General features: G+C 46.4%; 1 protein-coding gene across 1 annotated transcript in view; it reads right to left on the bottom strand.

The window, feature by feature from the left end:
* The window catches only part of DNAH7 (dynein axonemal heavy chain 7), a 1967826-nt gene that overhangs the window by 517327 nt on the left and 1425215 nt on the right, over positions 1–25284 (bottom strand). The gene's annotated exons all lie outside the window — the stretch shown is intronic.

The following is a 25284-nucleotide window of genomic DNA, read 5'->3' as shown; positions in this document are numbered from 1 at the left end:
TCCCCCAGACCTTGCTGGTCTGCACCAACGTCCTTCTTCTCTTTCCACGGGACTTGCCGTTGCCAAGGCTTGTTGGGCCCAATCTGGTCACCGACACCACAGCACTCGACAGACTTCGTGGAACAGCTTGAATCCGGCTTGTGGACCTCGTCGACACCTCCTGGACCTCGTGGCTGAAGAGTCAAGACATCCATCAACTCACCTGAAGCACCCGACATCTGTGGGCATTGGTCCATCCTGCCCTAGGTCACTGGCGAACAAGTTACTTACCTTCGGTAACGCTTTTTCTGGTGGATACAGTATCTGCCTGTGGATTCCTCACCTTGTGAATATACCCTGCGCCAGCAACATTCGGAGACTTTTGTAGCAGTCCACGCCGATGGGGTCGAAGACGACGTCACAGAGACACGGCTCCGCTCGCGACTCCGCTGACGTCACCGGCTCCATAAGAAGACCTCGTCGGCGTGATGACGTCAGTTCCGCCCCTTTTTTCCGTGCCTTCGAGGCACACGGACAGACTGACAGCAATATATATATATACACAGTATACACAGTACACAATATGCATATCAACACACTCAGTGTGGAAAATAAATAACAAAGCACAAGAATTAACATAATGCTTTTTACAGTGATAAACACACTTGAAACCCATCAATAGAATTACAGGCATAGAAATACCGGTATAGAAGGATGGACAACGGGGAGGCAGGTGGGTCAGTGAGGAATCCACAGGCAGATACTGTATCCACCAGAAAAAAGCGTTACCGAAGGTAAGTAACTTGTTCTTCTGATGGATACATCTGCCAGTGGATTCCTCACCTTGTGAATAGATTCCACAGCAGTCCCCACTCCCGGAGGAGGGTGTCCACCCTTCTATACCAGAAAGTCCTGAAGGACGGATCGCGCAAAGTGTCCGTCCCTCCTCACCTCGGTGTCTAAGCAATAATGCTTTGCGAAGGTGTGGAGGGAGGCCCAAGTTGCCGCCCTACAAATGTCCTCCACCGGAACCCCTCTAGCTAAGGCAGATGTGGAAGACTTTGCTCTGGTAGAATGAGCCCTCAAACCCTCCGGAGGCTCCTTACCAGCTAGGGAGTAGCATATCTTGATACACAAGACAATCCACCTGGAAAGGGTGCGCTTGTGCACCGCTCGACCTTTCCTGCAGCCAGCAAAGCCCACGAAGAGCTGGTCATCAACTCTGATGTCCTTTGTCCTGTCCAGGTAAAAGCTCACCGCCCTCTTAGGGTCCAAGCGGTGAAGTCTCTCCTCCTCCTTGGAAGGGTGAGGGGGAGGATAGAAAGAAGGAAGGGTAATGGACTGCCCCAGATGGAAGGGAGTTACCACCTTAGGCAAAAACGCAGCCCTGGTCCTAAGTACCATTCGTTCAGCATGCACAGTCAAGAATGGGGGTTTTGAACTTAGAGCTTGAAGCTCACTTACCCTCCTTGCCGAGGTGATTGCAACGAGGAATACCGTCTTAAAGGACAACAGCCTCAAGGGACACTTGTGTAAGGGCTCGAAGGGAGAACCCATAAGATAAGTTAATACAAGGTTTAAGTCCCATTGAGGCATAACAAAAGGAGACGGAGGAAACTTGTTTGTAAGGCCCTTAATAAAACGAAGAACAATAGGTGATTTGAATAATGACGGCTGATCCGGCAAACAAAGGAAAGCCGACAGAGCCGATAAATATCCTTTCACAGTAGCCACAGCAAAGCCTTGCTGAGCCAGAGAAAGAGCAAACTGTAGAATGTTAGACAGACGAGCCTTCAAGGGATCAATGGACCTCTCTCCGCACCAAAGCACAAATTTAGACCACCTATATGAGTATATAGATTTGGTGGAGTGTCGCCTTGCCGATAAAATAACATCCACCACATCTGGTGGGAGAGAGAAAGAATTCAGGTTGCCCCGTTCAATCTCCAGGCATGAAGGTGTAAGCTCTGGAGGTGGGGGTGTAGAACCTGCCCCTCCGACTGCGAGAGGAGGTCTGCCCTCAGCGGGAGACGGAGCGGAGGGCACGAGGAGAGGTGGAGAAGATCTGTGTACCACACCCTTCTTGGCCAATCCGGGGTGACCAATATAACTTGGGCCCGGTCTTGGCGAATCTTCCTCAGAACCCGAGGAATCAAGGGTATGGGAGGAAACGTGTAAAGGAGTCGTGAACCCCAACTCAACTGAAACGTGTCCCCCAACGCTCCCTGCATCGGATATTGGAGACTGCAGAAAGATGGGCAGTGAGCATTCTCTTGAGTGGCGAATAGGTCCACCCTAGGAGTCCCCCACGTCCGAAAGACGTGACGAACTACCTCTGGATGAAGCCTCCACTCGTGGTCGGCGGAGAACTGCCGGCTGAGACTGTCCGCACGGACGTTCAGAACCCCGGCCAGATGATTTGCCATTAGACAAATCTGATGGACCTGAGCCCAGGACCATAGACTCAGGGCCTCTCTGCAGAGACAAAGAGACCCCACTCCTACCTGTTTGTTTATATACCACATCGCGGTCGTGTTGTCCGTCAGGACTTGAACAGACTGACAGCGAAGGGAAGGAAGGAAGGCCTTGAGTGCCAAACGTATCGCCCGCAATTCCAGAAGGTTGATGTGAAGCAACCTTTCTTCTGGAGACCAAAGACCCTTGGGGCCCGATTCACAGAACTAACTTAAGACAAAATCCAAAACTTACTACCATTTTCGTATTCACAGAAGGTACTTACTCATTTTGGTATTCACAGAAGACACTTACTCATTTCGGTATTCACAGAAGTTAGGAGTCCTAAGTTTAGGACTCCTAAATGCCTTCTGTGAATACCGAAAGTCTTAAAATTAGGATTTTTCTCAGTTTAGGAGTCCTAAACTTAGGAGTCCTAACTATACTACTACTAAACTGAGAAAAATCCAAATTTTAAGGCTTTCGGTATTCACAGAAGGCATTTAGGAGTCCTAAACTTAGGAGTCCTAACTTTACTACTACTAAATTGAGAAAAATCCTTATTTTAAGACTTTCGGTATTCACAGAAGGCATTTAGGAGTCCTAAACTTAGGAGTCCTAACTATACTACTACTAAACTGAGAAAAATCCTAATTTTAAGACTTTCGGTATTCACAGAAGGCATTTAGGAGCCCTAAAGTTAGGACTCCTAACTTCTGTGAATACCGAAATGAGTAAGTGCCTTCTGTGAATACCGAAATGAGTAAGTTGCCTTCTGTGAATACCAAAATGGTAGTAAGTTTAGGATTTTGTCTTAAGTTAGTTCTGTGAATCGGGCCCTTGATCTCCAGATCCCCCAGATGAGCACCCCACCCTAAGGTGGATGCATCCGTTATCACTGTTGTCACCGATGGAGGTAGATGGAAGGGCTTTCCTTGGGACAGATTGCCCTCCACGCTCCACCAAGATAGATCCGCTGCAGCTTCTCTGGAGATCCTCACAGACTCCCTGAGATCCCCTTTGTGCTGATATCACTGCTTGCGGAGGCACCACTGGAGCGCCCTCATGTGCCAGCGTGCATAGTTGACCAACAGGATGCAGGAAGCGAACAGACCGAGCAGGGGAAGGACCTTCAGAACTGGAACGACCGCTCCGCTGTAAAATAAAGGAATCATTTCCTGTATGTCGAGAATCCTTTGAGGAGGAGGGAATGCTCGACACACAGTAGTGTCCAGTACCGCACCTATGAACAGGTTGCGCTGAGAGGGCACCAGGTGAGATTTGGGTACGTTTATCGAAAAACCCAATTTGTACAACAGCCGAGTTGTATCCTGCAGATGACGCAGCACCTTCTCTGGCGACTCCGCTTTTACCAGCCAGTCGTCCAAATAAGGGAAAACTGAAATCCCCGTCCTTCTGAGATGGGCTGCCACCACTGCCATCACCTTCGTGAAGACTCGAGGTGCTGAAGTAAGACCAAACCGTAGGACCGCAAACTGATAATGTTGCGACCCTACCGTGAAACGGAGATACTTTCTGTGCGACTTCAGGATGGGGATGTGAAAATACGCATCCTGCAAGTCGAGCGACACCATCCAGTCCTCCTGATTCAGCGCCTGAAGAACCTGCGCAAGGGTGAGCATCTTGAACTTCTCCTGTTTCAGGTAAAAATTCAAAATTCTGAGGTCCAATAACGGACGTAACCTGCCGTCCTTTTTCGGAATCAGGAAATACCGAGAGTAGCATCCCTGACCCCTTTCCTGCTCTGGAACCACCTCTATCGCACCTTTCTGAAACAACTTCAGGACTTCCTCCTGCAGGAGAAGACGGTGGTCCTCCGAGCAAGCCCCTTGGCAAGGAGGGTAATTTGGAGGGAATTCCCGAAAGGGAAGGGCGTACCCATTTTCTACAAGATCTAGAACCCAGAGATCTGTAGTTACAGATTCCCAATCTTGTAGAAAATGGGTAAGCCGGCCCCCCCACAGGACCAGCATGATCTGGAATGTCGAATCTAGGGCTGCTTTGCAGTGGTGGGAGGGGCTGAGGAGGAGGAAGAGGAGGAGGAGAGCTGACGGCCACGTGTGCGACCCCTAATTCTTCCTCTGTAACCTCTCAACGAGGAACCTTGCTGCTGCTGCTGCTGCTGCTGCTGCTGCTGCTGGGTCGGTCTATAGGAGCGAAAAGTCACCTTTCCAAAGCCCCTATATCTTTTAAAAGAACCTCTCAGCTGGGATTGAAGGCCCAACGACCTAGCCGTAGCCTTACTCTCCTTGAAGCGTTCGAGAGCAGCATCCGCCTTCTTCCCGAACAAGCCCGACCCATCAAAAGGCAAGTCTAATAATGTCGACTGCACATCCGAGGAGAATTCAGAGGACTTTAGCCATGCACCCCTCCTGGTGGCAACAGAAGACCCCATGACTCTGGCAACTGAGTCTGCCGTGTCCAGCCCACTCTGAATGACTTGTCGAGCAGCCGCCTGGGCATCAGTCAGAACTTCATTGAAGCCAGCCCTATCCTCCTCCGACAGCTTTGGCGCAATCTTCTTTGCCGATTCCATTAGCGCATGGATATAGCGCCCCAATAAACACGTCGCATTCGTGGACTTGAGAGCCATGCTGGCTGATGAAAAGACCTTTTTGGCCGATTGGTCCACCTTTTTGGCCTCTCTGTCTCCTGGAACCTGAGGAAAGGCCCCCTTTGACCTTCCCGAACAAGCCGCCTCGACCACCAAGCTCTCAGGCGAAGGGTGCGAAGTTAGAAATTCAGGATCCCCTGGAGCCACTCTATATCTCCTTGCGACTGCCCTGGAGACCGCAGGAGCTGAAAAAGGCTTGCGCCATACCTCCAGCACAGGTTCCATAATAGCCTCATTAAAGGGTAACAAAGGCTCCGAGACCGCTGTAGGTGAATGCAGCACCTCAGTAAGTAAATTAGACCTGAACTCTGTGGACGGCAACTGTAGGTCCAATAACTCTGCAGCTTTCTGATGACCGCATGATACGGCGCTGCATCTTTAGAGGGTTCATCTGATGGTGGAGTGATTTCCCACTCTGGAGACAAATCCAGTCCACTTGCCTCCTTCAGTTCTTCAAACACCTCATCAGATTCGACTAACTCTCCCTCTTCAGCCTCTTCCAACAGAAAGCGTCTCTCATCCACCACTCTCTGTGCTTCTCTTCTGGAACGAATCCGCACCAGCGGCGTCAGCGGCGCCGTGTTCGAATCCGACGGCGCCGGCAGCGGCGTCGAACGCAGATCCGCTGGAGCAGCCGGCGTCGAACGAAGTCGAGTCGGCGCCGGTGAAGAGGGAAGCGGCGTCGAAGTTCTCGGCGCCGGTAGCTTCCAAGACCGCGTCGCCGGAAAGAATGGCATGAACGGAGCTTGAGGGTAGACCTGCGGCACTCCCAAATTGAAAGCCATCGGACCCACAGGTGCACCAGAGGTATACATGGCCATTGAAAACACCCCGTACATTGCATTAAGATAATGCGAGGGGTCTTGTCCTGTACCAGGAAATGCAGGATACTGGTCAGGCAGCACCGGACTCGGGCCTGGCGGCGCCGACGGTGGTACCAGCGGCGTCACAATCTCACCCGGAGCCTGAAGATCCTCACCCGGGGCCGGAGACGGAGCCGGAGAATCAGCTGGAGCCGGAGATGGAACCGGCGTCGGGGATGATACCTGCACCGGAGATTCAGCTGGAGCCGGCGAAGTCACCGGAGAAGAAGGAGCTGGAGGTGAAGCCGGGACCGGAGAAGGAGACACTGACTCTCTCCGACGTCGAGTAGGCGACTTCGGAGCCGAACCTTTGTCGGAGTGATGATGTGAAGAATGCCTCCTCTTTTTCTTATGCTTCTTACTTTTCGAAGCATGCCCCGAAGTCGACTTGGACGCCGACCTCGACCTCGACCTGGATCCAGACCTCCTCCTTCCTCTTTTTTCCTTCTTCTTCATCCGAGCGATGAAGAGCTTCGCTTCTCTCTCCTTGAGAGCCTTCGAGCTCATCTTGCGGCAGCTGGAACAACCACCCACATCGTGGTCGGATGAAAGGCACCAAACACAGTCCTCGTGTGGGTCGGTAATAGACATGTGCTTGCCACATTCTCGACAGGGCTTGAAACCCGACTTCCTTGTCGACATCTTCGAAGAAAGACAGAAAATTTTCAGAAAATACACAAAGTAACAGGTAAAGCTACTAGTAACGATTCCCGAAATCCGTTGGCGTCGTCGGCGCGGAAAAAAGGGAACTGACGTCATCACGCCGACGAGGTCTTCTTATGGAGTCGGTGACGTCAGCGGAGTCGCGAGTGGAGCCGTGTCTCTGTGATGTCGTCTTCGACCCCATCGGCGTGGACTGCTACAAAAGTTTCCGAATGTTGCTGGCGCAGGGGATATTCACAAGGTGAGGAATCCACTGGCAGATGTATCCATCAGAAAAGTGACCCAGACTCTGTTCCCTCCGCTTTCAGGTTCGTTACATCATAGATCCAGGCTTGGATCTCTTCGGACATTTCTCTTCTTCATGGCAGCAGCAGTTCTTCGCCAGCTTCCATTGTAATCAACGACGCGACCTGACACCAATAGACACCTATGCACCTGGCCTCCCTGGGTGAAGTAACTCGAGTACTCCGGTGCTCCCGTGCTAGCCTTTGAACTTCTCAAGCCCAAAAGGGTTTGGTCCTGACTCGATTCTAAGTGTCCCTAATCTTTAAATTTCCAACCGCGACATTGCCCATAGAAGTTAACGGGAACCCGCGGTTGTGTTTACACACTGTATACAGTCCCCGTGGGTCCCCTGTGTCACTACCTTGGGTGGTTCCTTGGGGTCCCAGCGATTCTACAGGCTCTAGGCCTTGTGTCTAGTTCAGTCGTGGTTCTTATACCACTTTTTTGGTATATGGTTTGGTACGTCCCTAGGGCCAAAACGTGTATTTGTGCTATTACTGTTGATTGCTAACTTGAAAAATTACGTACTTCAAACTCCAGTCTCATAAAGAGACTAGAGGGGTGTGTTCTATCTTAAATACATATATTTTAAATATATACCTGGTGTGGTTGTTCTTTCATTTGGTCATTCAAGAGATTATAGACTGGTAAAACAAGCTGCTTTACATTCCTTCAAGACTTAGCCTGAAGGCTGCTCTCCTTAACTACCACTGGGATAGCTTTCAATAAAGGTTGTCTTTAACCAAGCACCATAAGGGGTTGTTTGGACTGATACAAGGTGCCCACTAGAACTAGTGGACAGCATATATCAGGCCAACTTCTCACACTCATTAACTGCAGACCAGCCTCTAAGCATGCAACTGAACTAGCAGAAGCCATTCTCTCGCATGACATAGACATTGCTTTCATCACGGAGACTTGGCTAAATGAGATCTCCTCACCTTGCTTGGATATGCTTGTGCCCCCAGGTTTTTCTATTATTAACAAAGACAGAAAAGATCAAAGAGGTGGGGGTGTAGCTATCATACACAAGGACATCACCATTGTTGAAATGGATACTTGCAAGTACAGCTCCTTTGAGTGTTTTACCGTCAACTTCAAGTCAAAAGATAATAGTGCAATACTCTGCCACCTTCTTTATCACCTACCGGGCAACGCCCCCACATTCGGGGAACACTTTTCCGACCTGATTGCCCACTGCTCACTCGGAGACGCTAGCAACCTAATCCTTGGTAACCTTAACCTACGTTGGAACGAAGTGCACAACCCGCTAATTCAAACTCTAAACAATCTTCTCTGTGACAACAATCTATCCCAACACTGCTCAGAGGAAACACAAAATACAGGAACAACCTTGAATGCCATCATCGCGCAACGAGACGCGACTTAGCCTGAAGGCTGCTCTCCTTAACTACCACTAGGATAGCTTTCAATAAAGGTTGTCTTTAACCAAGCACCATAAGGGGTTGTTTGGACTGATACAAGGTGCCCACTAGAACTAGTGGACAGCATATATCAGGCCAACTTCTCACACTCATTAACTGCAGACCAGCCTCTAAGCATGCAACTGAACTAGCAGAAGCCATTCTCTCGCATGACATAGACATTGCTTTCATCACGGAGACTTGGCTAAATGAGATCTCCTCACCTTGCTTGGATATGCTTGTGCCCCCAGGTTTTTCTATTATTAACAAAGACAGAAAAGATCAAAGAGGTGGGGGTGTAGCTATCATACACAAGGACATCACCATTGTTGAAATGGATACTTGCAAGTACAGCTCCTTTGAGTGTTTTACCGTCAACTTCAAGTCTAAAGATAATAGTGCAATACTCTGCCACCTTCTTTATCACCTACCGGGCAACGCCCCCACATTCGGGGAACACTTTTCCGACCTGATTGCCCACTGCTCACTCGGAGACGCTAGCAACCTAATCCTTGGTAACCTTAACCTACGTTGGAACGAAGTGCACAACCCGCTAATTCAAACTCTAAACAATCTTCTTTGTGACAACAATCTATCCCAACACTGCTCAGAGGAAACACAAAATACAGGAACAACCTTGAATGCCATCATCGCGCAACGAGACGCAATTACGATCAACTGCATACTCCCCGTGGACTGGTCGGACCACCACATTATCTTATTCCACATCAACAAAAAAGTGCTATCCCTGCCACCCATGCAAGACCCTCCCAAATGGACTAGAAACCTCACCCAGATTCCCCTTGTCATCCTGGAATAAAGGAAGAGCTCGCTCAACCCCAGTGACAATGATCACCTCTCTCCATTGAACTCACCTCGCTCTACAACTCAAATATGGTGGTCATGCTCGATCAACTAGCACCCCTGAAATAAAAAAAAAAGCAGAGCTACTCCTTCCAGATAATGGTTCGACTCCGACATCAATGCCGAAAGGAGACAACTAAGAGCCACAGAAAGACGCTGGAGGAAAAATCCTACTAATATCCACCGCGAACAACTCAGAACAGTCCGGAAGAAATACAAGTCACATCAAGGAATAAAAACCACGTTTTTCCGCTCCACACTGGATAGCGCAAAAAATGGACCCAAGGAGCTCTTTAACATCATCAGACAACAAACCTCCAAGCCCGCTACGTCCTCAGTGCAGGCGTCCAAAGAACTATGCGACTTCGCCAACTTCTTCAATGACAAGATCACCAAGATCAAGCTCTCACTGAACAGCAATAGCACCCCCCCACCAATAGCAGCTCATCTGGGGCGTATGATATCGCTCCCTTAACCCCTACCAAACCCTGGCTACTCTTCCATCCCATTCTGGAAGCTGAGATAGTCAAACTGATCTCCACCTCCAATCCCTCATCTCACTTCCTAGACACTATACCCGCCCAACTGACCAAAAAGCTGAAACTCTCCCTAGCCCCACTCTGGTGCAAGATCACAAACAGCTCCCTAAAAAGCAGAGTCGTTCCAGACTGCCTCAAAGTGGGTCAAGTCACCCCACTGCTGAAAAAACCCGGCCTCGATTTAAAGGATTTGAATAACTTTAGACCTGTTTCTAACCTTCCACTTTTATCCAAAATCCTAGAAAGTTGCATACTCCAACAATTAACCCAACACATGGACAGTATCAACCTCCTTGACTCCCATCAATCTGGCTTCAGGAAAGGCTGCAGCACTGAAACCGCGATTCTCAACATCATCGACGATATTCACAAATCACTTGACTCAGACCAATGCTATCTCCTCATCCTCCTAGACCTATTCAACAGCATTCAACACTGTAGATCACAAACTTCTCATTAAAGTTCTCAAAGAAAGGGCTGGACTTGATGAGGTGGTCCTCCAATGGTTCTCCTCCTTCCTACAAAACCGTACCCAGAGAATCAAAATCAAAAACTTTGTGTCTGACCTTCACCCAGTCAGTAGGGGAGTACCTCAAGGTTCAGTGCTCTCCCCCAACTTTTCAACATTTACATGGTACCCCTCACCACCCTACTCAAAAAAGCTAACATTCCTTTCCACCTATATGCTGACAATACTCAGATTTATTTGGAAACCTCCTCCATCAAAGACATTCACAGACTCAATGACATACTGAGAGAAGTCCAACACTGGCTGTCAAGTAACCAATTAAAACTGAATCCTGACAAAACCGAATTACTCCTCATATCGAACAAAGAAGAAAACCCCCAAACTGCTGAATGGCTAAAAGCTATCGATGCGCTCAATGGGAACCTCACCCTGGCTGACTCTGTAAAATCACTAGGTATCACGCTAGACACGAAACTGGACATGCCCAAACACATTAAGATCTCAGCTAAGAGCGCCTTCCTTAACCTGAAGCTACTGTACAAAATAAAACCTTTCATCCCCCCTAAGATCTCAAACAAGCGACCCAATCATTGGTGCTGTCAAGATTAGAGTATGGGAATGCAGTCCTCTCAGGAATAGCCAAATCATATCTTGCTCCCCTCAAAACAACTCTCAACGCGGCAGCCAGAATGGTCACCGGAATCAAGAAATTTGATCACATTTCACCTGCACTCAGAGAACTCAAGTGGCTCCCAGTCGAAATGCGGGCGAGCTTCAGAACAGCCTGCCTCACACACAAAGCCTTGCACACCGGCCAACCCGAATATCTGGCGGCCAAACTCAAAAAAGCCGGTCAGACCAGGAACCTCAGAAGCTCTAACACCTAACTACTCAGCCCGCTGAAATCATGAAAACAAAAAAACACGCCCAGGTTCTTTGCCGGGAACGCGGCCAAAATCTAGAACTCTATTCCCCCCACATCAGAACTATTCCTTCTTTTCCAAAATTCAAAAGTCAGCTCAAAGTCCTGCTCCTCAACCGTTCCCTAGCAAACCGATAGGAGCAGTCAGAGCGCTGAAGCAGACACCTCACACCGCTTCAACGCTGCGTCAGCAAGGCTACGAACTAGAACTCCCTGCCATTGACCTATACTATTAATTTATTATGTGATCTTCCGCATTATTGTATTATGTTATTTTCTGCATTGTAACTGATGTAAAGCGCTATGGTACCCTCTGGTCATGTCAGCACTATATAAAACTTCTAAAAAAAAATAAAAATAAAATAAAAGGTGAAGTCTTTGTGTCAATGAGACTTCAGAACAGGAGGCCAGCACACACAAGCCCTTGGAGATTCTTCTTCAAGCAGATGCACAGCAAAGTTCCAGTATTTCTCTTCTCCTTGGCAGGAGCAGCAACAGCAGGCCAATCCAGCAAAGCACACACAGCAAAGAGGCAGTGCTCCTCCATACACTTCTCGAGCTCTTCTGCTTGGCAGAGGTTCCTCTTGGGTCCAGTAGTGAACTAATACTCTGGGGTTTAAGGTAAGTCTGGGCCGTGAACTCCGCTCCACTCAGGGAATTTGCGGAGTTTCCCCACACTCAGCGTTACGCAAAGCTCGTGGAGATCCGAAAAACTCCGCTTCGCACAGCATAGCAGAGTTTTTTTCCTTGCGCGCGTTCACCAACGTCAAGTTGGCGAGCGCAAGCGGGGAAAATCCACCTCCTGGCGAGAATTTTCCTCGTTCGCGATCGGCAACATCAAGTTGGCGATCGCGTGCATGAAAAATAAACCTCCCAGTGCGATTTCTCAAGGCGGGGGGGGGGGGGGGAGGTCAGGTTTCTAATTGCGAGTGGTAGCATATGCTCGCCACCGCTCGTGTTGAGAAACTGCCAGTTCGCGTTGAGAAAGCTGCCGTTCAAGTAACAATCTACTCGAGCGGCAGAAAAGGTAAGCCATGCCCCATTCCCCAGGGCATGGCTAGCTGGTTGGGGACTGCGGGGGAGCCTGAAGCCCCCCGCAGTCCAGCCGGCTCTCACCTCCTGGTAGCCGGCATGGCTTTTTACCCTCAGGGAGCTGCTGAAATGCAGCTCCAAGGGGGAAAAAAACAAGGTGTGCGCGCTTTGAACAAGCGAGGGCAAAGTGCTCTTGCTTTTTAAAAGCAAGCACACTGTTTGCTCCAGTGCTCCTGCCATCCCATAGCAAACTGCAATGTCCCGGGGGTGGGCACCCTGTGGGGGGGAGCAGCCCCAGGACCATTTACGGCTTCAGGAGGGGGAGGGAGGCGTGGCCCCCTCCCATTTGTAAGAAGCCCCAGGAAGGTGGTGGTCCCTGGGGCTGTGTGGGGAAGTTTGAGACCCCCACACATTGTTTTGAACATAGCCCCGAGGAGGTGGTGGTCCCTGGGGCTGTGTGGGTGGGCAGGTGCCCCCCACGCCTAATTATATACTTAGCCCCGGGGAGGTGGGGGTCCCCAGGGAGGTCCCCAAGGCTGCGGGGTGGCCAAGTGGCCCCTTCACAGTTGACAAACATAGCCCCGGGGAGGTAGCGGTCCATGGGCTACATGGAGGGGCAGAAGCCCTCCCACGCATTCATTTTCTTAAACATAGCCCCAGGTAGGTTGTAGTCCCCAGGGCTGCTAGGGGTTACAGAAGCCCCCCATGCATTATTTTCCTAAATATAGCCCCGGGGTGGTGACGGTCCCCAGGGGGCATTGTGGTCCCCCCACACTGGATGTATAAGCCCCAGGGATGTGGTAGTCCCCGCACCATTATTTCTGCTTGCCCCCGGGACCTGGCCTACCCGGGGGCTTAAAGAAAATGAAGCACGGGAGCCAGCGCTTCATTTAATCCAGCGCCAGCACGAATCCTGCCTATTGCTCTTTTTTTAAATGCTTTTTTGGGCCCCAGGGGTCCCTGTGGGACCCCCTGAGCAGGCCTACAGGGTCAGGGTCTTGATTTTTAACGTTTTTTTTACCTTTTTTCTTGTGACTCAGTTCAACCGAGTCACAAGATGGCTGCCAAAACTTCCTGGTTTGAAGTCTTGACAGCCAATCAGATTGCAGGCACAAGATCAGGAGGGTTCGCGGATCCTCCACGGCCCAACTTGTATCTCCGAGAAATATTTAAAATTCTCACGAACTACTCCGTTCAGCAGTTCGGGCTGTAGCTGTTTCTAAAGTTTCCTATAGAAATAACACGGAGAAAATGCGTTTTGGCACCCCCCCCTTTTCTGGGCCCTTGCTTGACGAATCACCCTGAAACATTCAACACAGCAGCTGACCTGATTGCCCCATTAGTTTTGAAAATTTCGCGGATCGTATTATATGTATTATACATATATATACATATTCATATACATATATATAGAATATACATATATATATATATATATATATATATATATATATAAACTACTGGCGGTTGCCAGTAGGTAGTTATAGTTAGGAGCTATTTTCCATAGGAAATCCGCAACATTCTATTCCCAATAAGTCTGGCGCTGGTTGATGAATCCTCGCGAAATTTTCCAAACTTTTGGCCAGCTCCGCTCCGCTCCGCTCCGCTCCTACCCTGAAAGTTTCGTGGTGATTCATCAAGCGGGGGCTGAGAAAAAAGGGGGGTCCCAAAACGCGTTTTCCCAATGCAATTTCCCATAGGATCTGTTGTCGCAACTACAGCCCGAACCACTGAATGGAATGACACCAAATTTGGCAAAGAGGTAGTCCTCAGTTCGGACTCGTGCCTTTTGCATATATGGTGTGAATCCGTTCCGTAGTCCCTGAGAAAATTAGAGTTAAAAGTACATAAATATCTATGGCCGCGGAGGATCCGCGCACCCTACACGCACCGTAAGCGCACTCTCCCCGAACCGAGCGCGCACCCTCCCAATCTCGTGCTGAATGCTAATTGGCTGTCGAGTGTCTCTCTACATTCGAAACTAGGAACTGTTGGCGGCCATTTTCTGCCTCGGTAGAAGCGAGGCTAAAGAAGCAAGGGGAATAAGTGTGTAAAACATATAAAGGGGGCAGAGTGGAAATACTCTGACCCTCTAGAGGTGCTTAGGGGGTCCCAGAAGGACCCCCTGGGGCCCCCTTAAAAAAAAAAAAAAACGGCAAAATGCGCGCACGGTGCGCGCATCCTATCGCGTTGGGTGCACGGATTCTCACGCGTTGGGTGCGCGGATCCACGGCAATGTTTTTTTAAAAAAGACAAGAAATCATTGGTTGTATGACTACTTTCTACACTGAAAGGTAGGGTGTATATTTCTGTTTTTTAAAGGTATGATCCTTATTGGTTAACAAAAACAGATTGTAGGGAACATTATATATGATAAGTTGATATGTTGAAAAGTCAAGCACACTTCCTATCTTGTTTAGTAACATTGTGTGCTGAACTTGTGACCTGTGAGCTCAGTGCAGTGTTCCATGAGCTGTTTCTATGGTAACAGGCAGAAGGCAGATTGGGGGAAGGGTTGAAATGTATTTCAGTTGGAAAGGATTGAAATGTTTAACCAATAGAAATGTGTGTTTGCATTTGAGTTTATGTGTGAAGGATTGTGATTTGATGTCTACATGTATATGTGTGGAAAATGAAAGGGTAACTTTTCCATTCTTTGTTTTTGCTGAGAGGTGCACAGTGCAGAGATTCTGTAAAAGAAAATATGGTGAGTGACTGATATACTTCTTAATCTACAAAAGAACTTGAAAGATGAGTTATTTAATTGTGAGGGGATGTATGTAGACTATTTTGATTGTAATCAGACTAATGTATTTCTCCTGCTAAAGTGTAGGGAGTACTTTTTTTCTCTACAATCTTATTGACAGTGTGTGTGCATGTAGAAACCATTTTGTGATAAGCATTTGTGTTTTTCATGTGTTTGCAGACAGATAACTGTGTTGTTTTTATATTTTGGTAGAATTAGAAACCAGTCATTGTGTATGAATATGTGAAATGAGTTATTTTAATTTTCTATACTAAAATGTAGTACTACTTCTAGATGAAGAAATGTGTTTTGGTATAGTGCAAGGGATAGTGTTGTTTGTCTAGAATCACACAGTGAGTCTGTGTGCATTTGGGAACCACTGTGAGAGAAGCATTTGGTAACATTGTGTATTTGCAGACAGATAACTGTTTTAACTTGTCATGTTGTGAAGTTTTAGTAGCATTAGAAGACAGTTATGGCTTATGATTTGATTAAATGAGTCAGGCTTTGACAGAAAAGTGCAGTCCTGAAATATGTAGATTGTGTGCAGTTCCGTTACCAGTTGCACTATAGTGAATGAGTTTTGGTAAACTCCTAGGGATAGTGGTGCTTGTCTAGAATCACACTGTGAGTCTGTGTGCATTTGGGTAAGGATTGTGAGAGAAGCATTTGATAACATCGTGTATTTGCTGACAGTTAACTGTTTTAAAACTGGTCATGTTGTCAAGTTTTAGTAGCATTAGAAGCCAGTCTTTGCTTATGCGTTGATTAAATGAGTCAGGCATTGACACAAAAGTGCAGTCCTGAAATATGAAGATTGTGTGCAGTTCCCTTACCACTTCCACAGTAGTGAATGATTTTTGGTAAACTCCTAGGGATAGTGGTGCTTGTCTAGAATCACACTGTGAGTCTGTGTGCATTTGGGAACCACTGTGAGAGAAGTTTTTGGTAACATTGTGTATTTGCTGACAGATAACTGTTTTAAAACATGTCATGTTGTCAAGTTTTAGTAGCATTAGAAGACAGTTATGGCTTATGCTTTCATTAAATGAGTCAGGCATTGACAGTAAATTGCAGTCGTGAAATATGTAGATTGTGTGCAGTTCCCTTACCACTTGCACTGTAGTGAATGAGTTTTGGTAAACTCCTAGGGATAGTGGTGCTTGTCTAGAATCACACTGTGAGTTAGTGTGTATTTGGGATCTCTGTGAGAGAAGCATTTGGTAACATCATGTATTTGCTGACAGATAACTGTTTTAAAACCTGTCATGTTGTGAAGTTTTAGTAGCATTAGAATCCAGTCTGTGCTTATGTGTTGATTAAATGAGTCATGCTTTGACACTGATGTGCTGTACTTAAATATGTAGATTGTGAACAGTACCATTAACTCTTCCAGACTAGTGAATGAGTTTTGGTAAACTCCTAGGATAGTGTTGCTTGTCTAAAATCAGACTGTGAGTCTGTGTGCATTTGGGTAAGGATTGTGAGAGAAGCATTTGGTAACATTGTGTATTTGCTGACAGATAACTGTTTTAAAACCGGTCATGTTGTCAAGTTTTAGTAGCATTAGAAGCCAGTCTTTGCTTATGCTTTGATTAAATTAGTGAGGCTTTGACACAAAAGTGCAGTCCTAAAATATGAAGATTGTGTGCAGTTCCCTTACCACTTCTACAGTAGTGAATGAGTTTTGGTAAGCTGCTAGGGATAGTGTTGTTTGTCTCGAATCACACTGTGAGTCTGTGTGCATTTGGGAACGACTGTGAGAGAAGTGTTTGGAAAATCTTGTATTTGCTGACAGATAACTGTTTAAAAACATGTCATGTTGTCAAGTTTTAGTAGCATTAGAAGACAGTTATGGCTTATGCTTTCATTAAATGAGTCAGGCATTTACAGTAAATTGCAGTCGTGAAATATGTAGATTGTGTGCAGTACCATTAACTCTTCCAGACTAGTGAATGAGTTTTGGTAAACTTCTAGGATAGTGTTGCTTGTCTAAAATCACACTGTGAGTCTGTGTGCATTTGGGTAAGGATTGTGAGAGAAGCATTTGGTAACATCGTGTATTTGCTGACAGATAACTGTTTTAAAACCGGTCATTTTGTCAAGTTTTAGAAGCATTAGAAGCCAGTTTTGCTTATGCTTTGATTAAACGAGTCAGGCTTTGACATAAAAGTGCAGTCCTGAAATATGAAGATTGTGTGCAGTTCCCTTACCACTTCCACAGTAGTGAATGATTTTTGGTAAACTCCTAGGTATAGTGGTTGTTGTCTAGAATCACACTGTGAGTCTGTGTGCATTTGGGAAGCACTGTGAGAGAAGCATTTGGTAACATCGTGTATTTTTTAGCAGATAAGTCTTTTAAAACCTGTCATGTTGTCAAGTTTTAGTAGCATTAGAAGGTAGTCTTTGCTCATGCATTGATAAAATGAGTCAGGGTTTGACACTAAGGTGCAGTACCATGTACTATTCTGTTCACTGTGGCAGAACTGAAAATGTAAAAGTTTTACCTAAGCCTTGTCCAAGATGTAGTGTGATTATTTAGTCAGTTTCTAAGTACCCAATAGATTGCTTCAAATGTCTATGCAGTATGCATGTAGTGTTCTAACATACTATATACTTGTCTTTTACACCTTCAATTCCCTAGTCAGTATCCATACACTTCCAGGAAACACCCTGTCACTTCCTTTGCAGTCCTCTAGAGACTCATTCAACAGCATGTACTAATCCATTCACTGTGCCAAAACCCAAACACTTATAAATTCAGAAAAATACTCTCTTTCCAGTATTCTAATGATTCAGTCACTGCCTAAGTATTCATGCACTGAGCCAGGTCTTAGCACATGGACTTCTTCAAACTCCTATCCACTATGCATGGAGTCCTCTAACCACCTACACACTTGTCTTTCACACCTTCAATTCCCCAGTCAGTATCCATTCACTTCCAGCAAACACCCTGTCACTCCTGTTGCACTCCTCTAGTGACCCATTCAGCATCATATACTAATCCATTCACTGCGCCAAAACCCAACCACTTATAAATTCACCCAGGCACACTCCTTGCAGTACTCTAATCATTCAGTCAGTACCCAAGTACTGATCCAGTGACCCAGGTCTTAGTATATGGACTGCTTCAAACCCCTATCCACTATGCATGCAGTCTTCTAACCACCTACACACTTGCCTTTCACACCTTCAATTCCCCAGTCAGTATCCATACACTTCCAGGAAACACCCTGTCACTCCCTTTGCAGTCCTCTAGTGACCCATTCAGCACAATGTACTAATCCATTCACTGTGCTAAAACCCAAACACTTATAAATTCACCGAGATACTATCTTTGCAGTACTCTAATCATTCACTCAGTGCCTAAGTATTCATGCACTGAGCCAGGCCTTAGCACATGGACTGCTTCAAACCCCTATGCACTATGCATGCAGTCTTCTAACCACCTAGACACTTGTCTTTCACACTTTCAATTTCCTAGTCAGTATCCATACAGTCCAGCACTTGTCACTGCCTTTGCACTCCTCTAGTGACCCATTCAGTACCAAGTACTAATCCATTCCCTGTGCGAAAAGCCTAACACTTATAAATTCTCCTAGGCACTCTCCTTGCTGTACTCTAAAATTATTCAGTCAGTACCCAAGTAGTCATGCAGTGAGCCAGGCCTTAGCACATGGACTTCTTTAAATGCCTATGCAGTATGGATGCAGTCGTTTAATCACCTACACAGTTGTGTTTCACACCTTCAATTCCCTAGTTAGTATTCATACTCTTCTAGCAAACACCCTGTCACTCACCCAGTGTGTCTCCTTATAGTACTGTAATCATTTATTTAGTTAGCATGTAGAGTTTTAGTGAGGTAGGCTTTAGGGCATGAACTGCTTCAAAGTAGTACGCACTATGCATGTAGTGTTTTAACCATCGTCACACTTGTGGTTCAGGGACATAGTTTCTTAGTCAGTATTTATATAAAATGTGTTTGTACAGTAATGGAATAGTCTAATTTTGAAAGTTATTAATATACATTTATTTGTGATTCTTTTTTGCAGATACAGAATAGGAGTGTTTCTCATCTGTTTGCACTCTTCTTGTGCAAGATTGTTCGGATGAAGGGTCCTTAGGTGTTTCATCATACTTGCCGTGCCGCATGAGTATTTTTTGTTAGGATCCCCTCGTAACAGAACTCTTTTGAAAATCTTGTGCATGATCAAGGTGGCATTGGTCTTTGTTTGCCACTTGGGAAAAGTAAAAAATGTCCTCACCACTGAAGAAAAACGTTGTGGGCGTGGTTCCTTCTGCAAAAAATGTTCCTCAGATTCGGTAAATATTTTAAAGCGGCAACATTTACAGTTTTTGTAAGTTAAACTTATAAAATTTTGTTAGCTGTATGCATTTTATATATCTGTGATTTGTTTCTTGTGGTATTTTGTTGAGAATACCATGTTGTTTTTTTTTAACAATCTTTCTGATTTTCCAGGTCTGTCGTCGACATCCATGGTGTCTACAGGAGTGTTCTGCCTTGTTGTTTTGTATTATTGTTGTTACATTTTGTTTATTAGTTTATCGTTATGTTAATAAAAAAATAAAGTTTGAAAATAGTTGATCGTTTACTTATTTATGATTATAAAAAATAAAGTTTGAAAAAAATAATAATAACGTTTTTGGTTGTTCTCTTAACTGCTGTGTGACTCTTTCTTGTTCTTATTACTGTTATTTGATGGAGTCCACCATTTCTGCTGGTGTTAAGCAGGACAACTACCTGCACCATGAAAGGGAACACAGCCAAGAGCCACACCAGAACACCCACAGGTGCCATAGAGTCAATGAGCATGATACAGGGATACCCATGAGGGCCAGAAGACTCATCTCAACAACTCCAGGACCGCCAATGCCCCCCAAACCCACATCTTAGTAAGTGTGTCCCTGTGGTCATTGTCTTAGCATGATAGGCACGAGCCCTGCAACATCACAGTGTGCTGTCACCTCAGCGTTGGCAGTGAGCCTGGACGTGTAGCTACGCATGCATTCTCCTGCATGCACAACTGGCGTGTGCTGGTCTGGGGTTCACAGGTCAGTGTAGGGGTGTGCCTATCCGGCAAGGGGAACGGGTTGTCTCGGACATGTCCGTGTACAGGAAGTACGGTAAGTGTGTCTCTGTGTTCTGGTGTGGCCTGCTACAAGAGCCGTAGCAGTCGATGTTGTAAAGTGGCATGCACCATCTCCAAACGGCACTGTGATGGTTTCGTTGGAATGTAGCAGGACATGCGCAAATAGGCATTACAATGGTGTGCCGTACGAGTGCATGAGATACAACAGTGCACCATACAAAAGTGTGGGGGCTCGTGGGAGGGAGGAGCAGCCGTTTGGCAATAAAACACAGTGAACTCGACCATGTGCCACATGCTGGGCATCTCATCCATGATGACCACGGTCGCAGACATCCCACAACACCAACAACTGGCCTTTGTACACATCCTGTATGAATGCAGCGTGGTTTTCACTTCTATGCTCGTTTAGTGGTGTGATGTTGGTGGGTTGTGTGACTTGTGCTCCTTGTTGGTGTGTTTTTGACAACCATAGATATTCCAATACCAATAACTACACACCCAGTCATTGACGTTTAGGTCTACATACATGTCCACTCACTCACCTGTACAGTCACTCATACTTACAGTCACTCTGTGCATTTATACACCTATATAGACACTCACACACCGCCCATCATCCATTGAGGTACTGACACATCTAGCCAGTCATGCAAATAATTAATCACAGTCCAATTTACTCACCTATACAGTTAAACACGCTTAAGTTCACTTACTCATAAAAATACTAACAAATTCTGTGTCTTCCTGCAGAAAAACAAACAGCACATGACACAGATATCCTTGCACTAATGCGCATACAGCCACTCCCAAAATCACACACTCTCACATATAGATAGTTATATACTCTTACACACATATACACTGCGTTTCACATATGTAGTTACTGACACATGTACAAGTGAGATATACATTCAATCACTAACACACCCATACATACACTCACCCAACCATACAGTCCATCACAGATGCACTCTTAAAACCATGCACCCACTGAATCACCCACTCACACATCTAGTCACAGAGTCACACACACCCTACCGACACAAACACTCAGGCACCCATACAGATACTCAGACAACCAATCAATAACCCATATAGACACTCATATAGCTATTCACAAAACCATGCAGCCACTTATACACCAACACACAGACACATACAGACATTCACACAGTTTAGTCACTAGTCTGCAGTAAGACACATTTAATGACTCACTTATAGAGGCAGTTACACACCTAGAAAATCATCCATTCACACACTTGTACACCCACTTATTTTTCAACAGGCCTTTTCCTATATATATTAAACATATTAAAACTGTTCAGAAACGCATACTCAATGGATGATGTCATCAGTGATGTCATCAGTGATGTCATTTGAGATGTCATGAGTGATGTCATCAGTGATGTCACTGACCATGTCATGAGTGATGTAATATGTGACGTCATCAGCAGTGCATTGCGGGGGCGCGAGTTATAGTTAGCGGAACTAACTATAGCAGGGGAATTTCTAGGGTTTGTACGAGGGAAATGTCCAGCTAACTATAACGCCCCTGAAACCTATGGTTTTTTCAGTGAATATATATATATATATATATATACATATATATACATACATATACATATCATGTGATCAAGACAGTGGGAACGCGGTCGAAACGCGTAATGCTGGGCACTTGCCATTATATTTGATTTGATTTGATGCCACATATCCCTGGAATAAAGCACATCACTTGTTGAAATGTACGCTGTGGTCCGTACCTGATTACCGCCGAGACGTTGGTGTTTCAGGATTGTGGTTTCTACATATACATATATATACATATATATATATACACATATATATATACATATACATATATATATATATTAAAGCTCACAGGTTGCCCTTCAGATTCAGGGAGCACTCTAGGAACAACAATGCCATGCAGACTTCAACAGTTCAGACGTCGCGGCCTGACGCGTTTCGCTTGCGCCTTTTCAAAGGCCGTTCTCTCCTTTCACTCGGCAATGCGCGTCCCACATAAATGTAAAATGCCGCCTGCTGATAGGCTGCGAGTTCCCACAGGATTGTGGTATTTGTAGTGAGTCGCTAATTCACCATGTATTGGTGCCAGGTTCAGAAGATCCCTAATGCCTGCCCTGGATGGGCCCCCTGAGCTGGAGAGTCATAATTTCGGCGTGGATCCTCCCGAAATAAGCTGGGCGATATCCCAACTCATCAGCCCGTTCTGATTTCAACGGTGGTGCTTCCCCCACGGCTAGGCATGCCGCGTTGTAAATTAAAGCTCACAGGTTGCCCTTCAGATTCAGGGAGCACTCTAGGAACAACAATGCCATGCAGACTTCAACAGTTCAGACGTCGCGGCCTGACGCGTTTCGCTTGCGCTTTTTCAAAGGCCGTTCTCTCCTTTCACTCGGCAATGCGCGTCCCACATAAATGTAAAATGCCGCCTGCTGATAGGCTGCGAGTTCCCACAGGATTGTGGTATTTGTAGTGAGTCGCTAATTCACCATGTATTGGTGCCAGGTTCAGAAGATCCCTAATGCCTGCCCTGGATGGGCCCCCTGAGCTGGAGAGTCATAATTTCGGCGTGGATCCTCCCGAAATAAGCTGGGCGATATCCCAACTCATCAGCCCGTTCTGATTTCAACGGTGGTGCTTCCCCCACGGCTAGGCATGCCGCGTTGTAAATTAAAGCTCACAGGTTGCCCTTCAGATTCAGGGAGCACTCTAGGAACAACAATGCCATGCAGACTTCAACAGTTCAGACGTCGCGGCCTGACGCGTTTCGCTTGCGCTTTTTCAAAGGCCGTTCTCTCCTTTCACTCGGCAATGCGCGTCCCACATAAATGTAAAATGCCGCCTGCTGATAGGCTGCGAGTTCCCACAGGATTGTGGTATTTGTAGTGAGTCGCTAATTCACCATGTATTGGTGCCAGGTTCAGAAGATCCCTAATACCTGCCCTGGATGGGCCCCCTGAGCTGGAGAGTCATAATTTCGGCGTTGATCCTCCCGAAATAAGCTGGGCGATATCCCAACTCATCGGCCCGTTCTGATTTCAACGGTGGTGCTTCCCCCACGGCTAGGCATGCCGCGTTGTAAATTAAAGCTCACAGGTTGCCCTTCAGATTCAGGGAACACTCTAGGAACAACAATGCCATGCAGACTTCAACAGTTCAGACGTCGCGGCCTGACGCGTTTCGCTTGCGCTTTTTCAAAGGCCGTTCTCTCCTTTCACTCGGCAATGCGCGTCCCACATAAATGTAAAATGCCGCCTGCTGATAGGCTGCGAGTTCCCACAGGATTGTGGTATTTGTAGTGAGTCGCTAATTCACCATGTATTGGTGCCAGGTTCAGAAGATCCCTAATGCCTGCCCTGGATGGGCCCAGCTTATTTCGGGAGGATCTTCTGAACCTGGCACCAATACATGGTGAATTAGCGACTCACTACAAATACCACAATCCTGTGGGAACTCGCAGCCTATCAGCAGGCGGCATTTTACATTTATGTGGGACGCGCATTGCCGAGTGAAAGGAGAGAACGGCCTTTGAAAAAGCGCAAGCGAAACGCGTCAGGCCGCGACGTCTGAACTGTTGAAGTCTGCATGGCATTGTTGTTCCTAGAGTGCTCCCTGAATCTGAAGGGCAACCTGTGAGCTTTAATTTACAACGCGGCACGCCTAGGCATGGGGGAAGCACCACCGTTGAAATCAGAACGGGCCGATGAGTTGGGATATCGCCCAGCTTATTTCGGGAGGATCAACGCCGAAATTATGACTCTCCAGCTCAGGGGGCCCATCCAGGGCAGGCATTAGGGATCTTCTGAACCTGACACCAATACATGGTGAATTAGCGACTCACTACAAATACCACAATCCTGTGGGAACTCCCAGCCTATCAGCAGGCGGCATTTTACATTTATGTGGGACGCGCATTGCCGAGTGAAAGGAGAGAACGGCCTTTGAAAAAGCGCAAGCGAAACGCGTCAGGCCGCGACGTCTGAACTGTTGAAGTCTGCATGGCATTGTTGTTCCTAGAGTGCTCCCTGAATCTGAAGGGCAACCTGTGAGCTTTAATATATATATATATATATATATATATATATATATATATATATATATATATATATATATATATATATATATATATATATATATATATATATATATATATATATATATATATATATATATATATATATATATACACACACTTATTATCTACTGGCGGTCGCCAGTAGATAGTTATAGTTAGGACCTTGTTTCCATAGGAAATCTTAAAATTCTATTTTGAATAACTTTGGCGCCGGTTAACAAATCCTCGCGAATTTTTCAAAATAGATGGGGCGCTCCGCTCCTACCCTGAAAGTCTCGTGGTGATTAGTCAAGCGGGGGCCGAGAAAAAAAGGGGGTCCCAAAACGCGTTTTCCCCATGCATTTTTCCATAGGGACCTTTAATCCAAGGTACAGCCCGAACGGCTGAACAGAATTACTTGAAATTTGGCAGAGAGGTAGTCCTCAGGTCAGGGATGTGCCTTTTGAATATCTGGGGTCAATCTGTTCAGTAGTTCCTGAGAATATTTCAGTTAAAAGTACATATATATCTATAAGCGCGCACCGTGCGCGTACGGTAAGCATACCGTACGCGCACGCTGCCGTGCGCGAGCGTAATTCTGATTGGTGGTTACATGACAGTAAACATTCCAGTCGGTCGAAATGAGGAAGTGTCGGCCGCCATTTTGTCTCTCGCAGTCTGAGGCAGTTAAAAACAAAGGTGGAGAATGTGAAAAGGGGGCAGGGTGGACAGTTCCTGACCCCCTAGCCTTTGTCAGGGGGTCACTGAAGGACCCCCAAGGATGAAAAAAACAATCTTATTTTTTTTCGAAAAAGCGCGGGCTGCGCGCACTGTGCGCACACGGCACGCACAACGCATCGTGGGTGCTCGGTGCGCGAAGCGCACCGAGCGCCCACAGCGCGCGCACGGTGCACGTAGCGCACGTAGCGCACGGTGCACGCACGGTGAAGAACCTGAAAAAAAAAATATTAATAAATACATAACTTAGCATTTAAAAAACCGTACAAATTCACTTAAAAAACCATAGGTTTCACACATGTTATAGTTAGCTGGACACTACCCTCGTAAAAAACCTATGAAATTCCCCCGTTATAGTTAGTGCAGGCAACTATAACTCACGCGACCGCAATCCTCTGCTGATGACGTCAGATATTACATCACTGATTAAATATGTGTCTTTCTGAAAAATAAATATTTGTAATATATGTATAGCTAAAGAT

This window comes from Triturus cristatus, chromosome 3_2 (assembly GCF_964204655.1).
Source record: "Triturus cristatus chromosome 3_2, aTriCri1.1, whole genome shotgun sequence".
NCBI lineage: Eukaryota > Metazoa > Chordata > Amphibia > Caudata > Salamandridae > Triturus > Triturus cristatus.
This window is presented reverse-complemented; position numbering and strand designations above follow the sequence as displayed.